This window comes from Apis dorsata, unplaced genomic scaffold (assembly GCF_000469605.1).
Source record: "Apis dorsata unplaced genomic scaffold, Apis dorsata 1.3 scaffold_570, whole genome shotgun sequence".
NCBI lineage: Eukaryota > Metazoa > Arthropoda > Insecta > Hymenoptera > Apidae > Apis > Apis dorsata.
Genome location: NW_006263780.1, coordinates 21,272 through 26,849, shown reverse-complemented (window position 1 = coordinate 26,849; position 5,578 = coordinate 21,272).

Genomic DNA, 5,578 nt, shown 5'->3' with positions numbered 1-5,578 from the left:
AATTTTTGCGATAAACGTAATCCTAAGCAAAATACCGGTTCCATGGCAAAAAGGGAACCCGTTCCTGGAACAACCACAACTCCGATTTGTCTGCATTAAATCAGCTCCGTAAAATTATCGGCCGCGTGTCCCCTCTTGGATTGAGCCAACTATTAATTAAACGAGCGCTTTAGAACCCGTTAATCCTCCGCCCATTGTCTCCCCGTCGCTCGTATTTCGTCGATAATTTATATCTCTTTCTCGGTCGATATTTTCGGTATTTTCGTTCCGTTTTTATCGACCGAGGCGAATTCGTAACGTATTTATTTGTTTATTATTATTTTTTTTAAAAAGAGATGCCTCTTGAGAGTATATAAACGATTAGAAAAAAGATGATTCATTAATTAATATCGCGGCCATTAATTAATATTAATTAATGGAAATTACTTAATGGAAAACGATGGATCCGGAGATTATCCGGTTGAGAAGCTGATTGAAAAATTGATATTCTTGATTGGTCGAGAGGATATCTTGAAAATCGAGAATAAATTTTAAGTATTCATTCGTTATTCGTGGATTGTGTGACGATTCCAATGATTAATTTTGTGTTGGAAGAATTAAATAAAAGCTGGGGTTTCATTGTATAAATTGCAATCGTTTTACAATATATTATATTCGACGTTATTTTCTACTTTATTTTTATAAAGAAGGAGCGTCGATTCTAAAAAAAGAAATATATCATTTCTTCTTCTTCTTCTTCTTCTTCTTCTTCGAACGAATGAATTATCGTGAAAATTAATTCTGCTTGTTTTTGTCGGATGATTTACGCGTTCTCATCCCGCGTATTCTCGCGATTACCTATCTTCATTCTAGAGTTACGTAAAGCGGAAAATCTCACGGCGATCCAAGTAGACTCGTTTTCAAGTAGAACGAGAATTCGATAACCTAGATTTGTACGTTTTATTTTGTTGCTTGAGAATATTACGTTTCAAGGATGTCGGGAATCCGCGTTTGCTAGAAATGCAGATAATCTCTTCAAATAGCTTCCGTGTCTCTAGATTGAGAAAACTATTTTTTTTATGAGAATAACGTGTAGAAAGAGCGTGTGGATTTTAAACTTTTCAAAAGTCATTTGTTACAGTAATTAATAAACAATAAGATTTTATGCGTGGTATTTATTAATTTTTATTACGCATCTTAAATCCTCGTATACAACTTTCGCTCGAAAATATTCTTGTCATTCCAAAACACTATTACAACACGTGTTAATTTTAACGATACTTAACTTACACTTTCAATTTCTCTGTTTTACAATATCCCGATCGATAGAAATTTTTCTTACGTCTTAAAAATTTTTATTGATTCTATATAAAAAAAAAAAAATCTAAAACATTTTAAAATTCTCGCAAGAAATAATTAATTACGAGAATTCTGATCGTTCAATTTGTTGAATCGATGAAATAATCCCAATAAATAAATAATTGACCCGTTGCAAAGCTAGAATATGATATACCTTAATTAATCTACTACTACTAGTTTACATGAGGAAATGTTAACGGTTTATAATAGGTAATTGTAAAGGAAGTTTCAACGTGTAATTTTCAATATATTAATTATAACAATGTTCCAGGGGTAAGCGTGTGAATCAGCTCTTTGATCATTTCTTACCGCTGCTGCTGTAATTCATCGCTTGTCTTCGCTCTCGTCAAAGATAATTTCCGCGCTTCGACGTTGTTCGGTGACTTTAACGCATGGTGGACGAGCAACCGGTGATTTCAACGACCAGTTCATTACATGTTGCGACAATAGACTGTCAACGTTGTCTACAAGTGCTTGCAACGACATGAAAGTGCCTTTTTTTTTCTTCCTTTTTTTTTTTTCGTTTTTCATTAATCTTTTCACGTTTAATTATATCTTTATTTTTTTAAGATTAATTAAATTTCCAATAGGAAAATATAACGTTTCAGGTTTTATTTTTCTTTTTTTTTTATTTTTTGAAAATAAAATGCAAAGAAAAATAAAAGTGAAAACGATAGGATTGGATGCGAAATATAAATCAAACGTGATTGGTAATAATTTTAAATTACGTAATTGTTTGATTGATTAAAATGAAAGGAAGAGTGAAGATTGCCGATTATTTCGAGCAATAATGTTTCATTAAATTTCTACGAGCAACGTGTTGATTATTCATTTTCAATAACATCTTTTTTTGAGCGTAACGTTTCTCATTCACTTCGTGGAAACGCTTTCACCGTTCGTTAAACTTTAAACACTCGTTTGAAATAATTTTCACGTAAGAAGAATAATATTACCGATTTGTTCAGAACAGATCAGGAAATCGTTTGATTCGTTTTGAACGAATTATTTCACGATTGAATGGTGGTTAGAATTTTTTTAAAAATTTAACCCAATTTTAAAAGAATTTCTCCTTAATAATCGAGTTATTGCAATTAAGTTAACGCTTCGATGAAAATTGGTCCTGCAATTTTAAGAAATTTCACTTGGAGATAGCGAACTCCATTCAGTGGGTCATCGATAACCTACGGCACTTTCCACCAGAAAAACTTTCATCGTATGAACTCGATTCGTATTCTTCTACCCGATATCGAAACATTGCAAAATACATTACACACCCCTCAATAATTATTAAATATTTTCTCGAAGAAATTTTCTGAAATTTTTTAATTTTTTTCGAAAAATCAAAGACGCCGAAGTATTGAACTCTATTCTTAAAAAAACAATCAAATTGTTGTTCCATTTATTTTTTTTAATTTCGAGTATCAAATTCAATTTCAAAAGTAAGAGATATAATTTTGTACGATTCCGCACACCTATCCAATCATCGAGAGCCCACACTTTGAAAGTAAATATGGATCACTGGATCCTCTCTAAGGAGGAATGATTTGATCCAATCGAAGACACGATCTGGAAACGAGTAAAAGGAATGGGAGGAAGAGAAAAGAATGGCGGGTTCGAACGAAATTAATCGTTCAATCCATGAGGTTCACCTTGTCTGATACACGTTTATCGTTAATTATCAGGGAAAGTGAGGCCGTTAAATCTCGCGTGGAGATTATTGTCGCGGATGAAATCGATCGATCAGGTTTATTCCATGTTGTCGTGTCGAACGGACTAAACCGGAATTCCGAGGTTGCGATTCCGTTAATAGACTCGATCGTACGCCATGATATTTCAACATCCGTTCGATAATAAATTTGTCACAATTAGAATCGAAAACGACTTCCCTCTCTCATTTTCTTCAATTTTAATTCAATTTGAAAAGAAGAGAATTTATATATCGATGTTAATTATTCCTAATTATTTCCTAGTTTTTCTTATTTTAAAATAATAAATATTTGAAGAAAATTTATATAATAAGGAACAACAATTGATATTTTTTAAATTTCCACTCACCAAACGTTGTTTGTTCTTGCTTCAATCTCACCCTTGCATATTACATCAGCCATTGTACTCACTCGTTACTCGTGTCACACTCCCAGTTACACGCAAGTTCCTCTCGCTTCCTGAAACAGAACGCAACAATTATGTCAATACAATTATATATCAAACATCCTTTTATTAAAATTTATAAAAATTATAATTGTATTAGAAATATTATAATGTATTGAAAGCAGTGGAAATATTCAAAGAATAGATTTTATTATTTGCAATAATTTTTCAACGTGACGAACAGCGTTTTATTTATCTCGTATATCGTGTAAATAATTTAACGTTCAGTATTGAAACGAAGTTTTTCCCTACAGATGATTCAATGTCGATAACACGATCCATAAAACCGGAACTTCGAGTCCTTGCCTCTATCTCTTGAATGATAGACTTGACCATGCAATGAATACATTGACATTTTATATGTACTTACAAGTAAAGTACGTGTCTATCTCGATGCGTTCACGTATATAATTTCATGTCGCATTGTTTTAAAAATCGATTAATCTTTATAGACTCAACTTAAAAAATATTTGTGTGTGTTATTCTGTTATTTGATAATTTTATTATTATTATTGTTATTATTATTATTATTTGAAAAAATGTTAATATTGTTGGAATTTCCTGCTTTGTTTAAAGCTGCTGTTCGTTTAAAGATATGATCTGATTATGTCATTAACGTGAAACTTTATACATCCGTCTTCTTGCAATTCAAGTGTTGGAGATTAACAGAGTACTGTTACATCCAGGAGGAATCGAATTGTTTTTGAAAAAGAAAAAATATTTAAAAAAATAATTTAATTCCATTAAATTCTATTCTTTCATATTATTCTTTTTTAAAAGCATAATCTCATTCAATTCTTTCCATCTCATCAACTTAATCCAAATCCTATGTATACATACTTTTCATTTCCATATTTTCCAAAATAAAAGATCTTTAATATTGTGTTTCTTTCAAATTCAATATAAAACCAATATAATTTTATCCTAAAACTTCTTTACCTTCCATTAAATCCAACTTTTCTATCCTCCTTGTATCCATTTTTTCAAAATTAAAATTCTATCCATGGAGTTTCATTAAAATCTTCAATATTCTTTTCTAAATTCAATATAAAACCAGTAATATAATTTTATCCTCTTTGCCTTCCACTAAACCTAAATCCAACTTTTCCACCCTCGTTTCATTCAAAATTCCATCCATTAAAATCTTCAATATTCTTTTCCAAATTCACTATAAAATAATATAATTTTATCGTCTCTGTCTCCACTAAACCTAAATCCAACTTTTCCACCTTCTTTGCTTCCATTTTTCATTCAAAATTCCAACCATTAAAATCTTCAAATAATACAATTTAATCCTCTTTGTCTTCCATTAAACCTAAATCCAACTTTTCCACCTTCTTTGCTTCCATTTTTCATTCAAAATTCCATCCATTAAAATCTTCAAATAATATAATTTAATCCTCTCTGCCTTCCACTAAATCTAAATCCAACTTTTCCACCTTCTTTGTTTCCATTTTTTATTAAAAATTTCCATCCATTAAAATCTTCAAATAATTTTATCCTCTCTTTTATCTTCCACTAAACCTAAATTCAACTTTTCCACCCTCCTCGTATCCATTTTTCACCCAAAGCCAAAATTCCATGCATGGAGTTTCATTAAAATTCCAACAAAATCGAATTCCCCATTCCCAACAACAATCGTCCCAATAACTCTGTTTCAATTACGACAATGATATTGCTCCCGAAATTGGCAAATATCTGCCTGATCAAACTTGGAGGAAAATGGTTCGGGGAGCAATTCTAATGCGCGGAGACAGGTACACGAGCAAGTTGCGTGGGTGTACGTATTGTCTCCCATGGAATGTAGAAAGTAAAGTATCTTGGGTAACACAGATCCCCTTCCTCTGCATAGAGGCAAGAGTATAGGTTCGCGAGGATGCGCCTTGCAAACTCCAACACTATTATCATCATCATCATCATCATCATCATCATCATCATCCCGCTGTCGGTCGCTCTTCGTGCTGTAGAAAGGTCATTCGAAACGATTCACTACGAGTTACTGTGTGTAAACCATCGGTTTATTCATTAGAAAATGATATTTAACAGAGAAATTTTATTTTATATTTTTTTCATTCCAAAATTTGTGAGA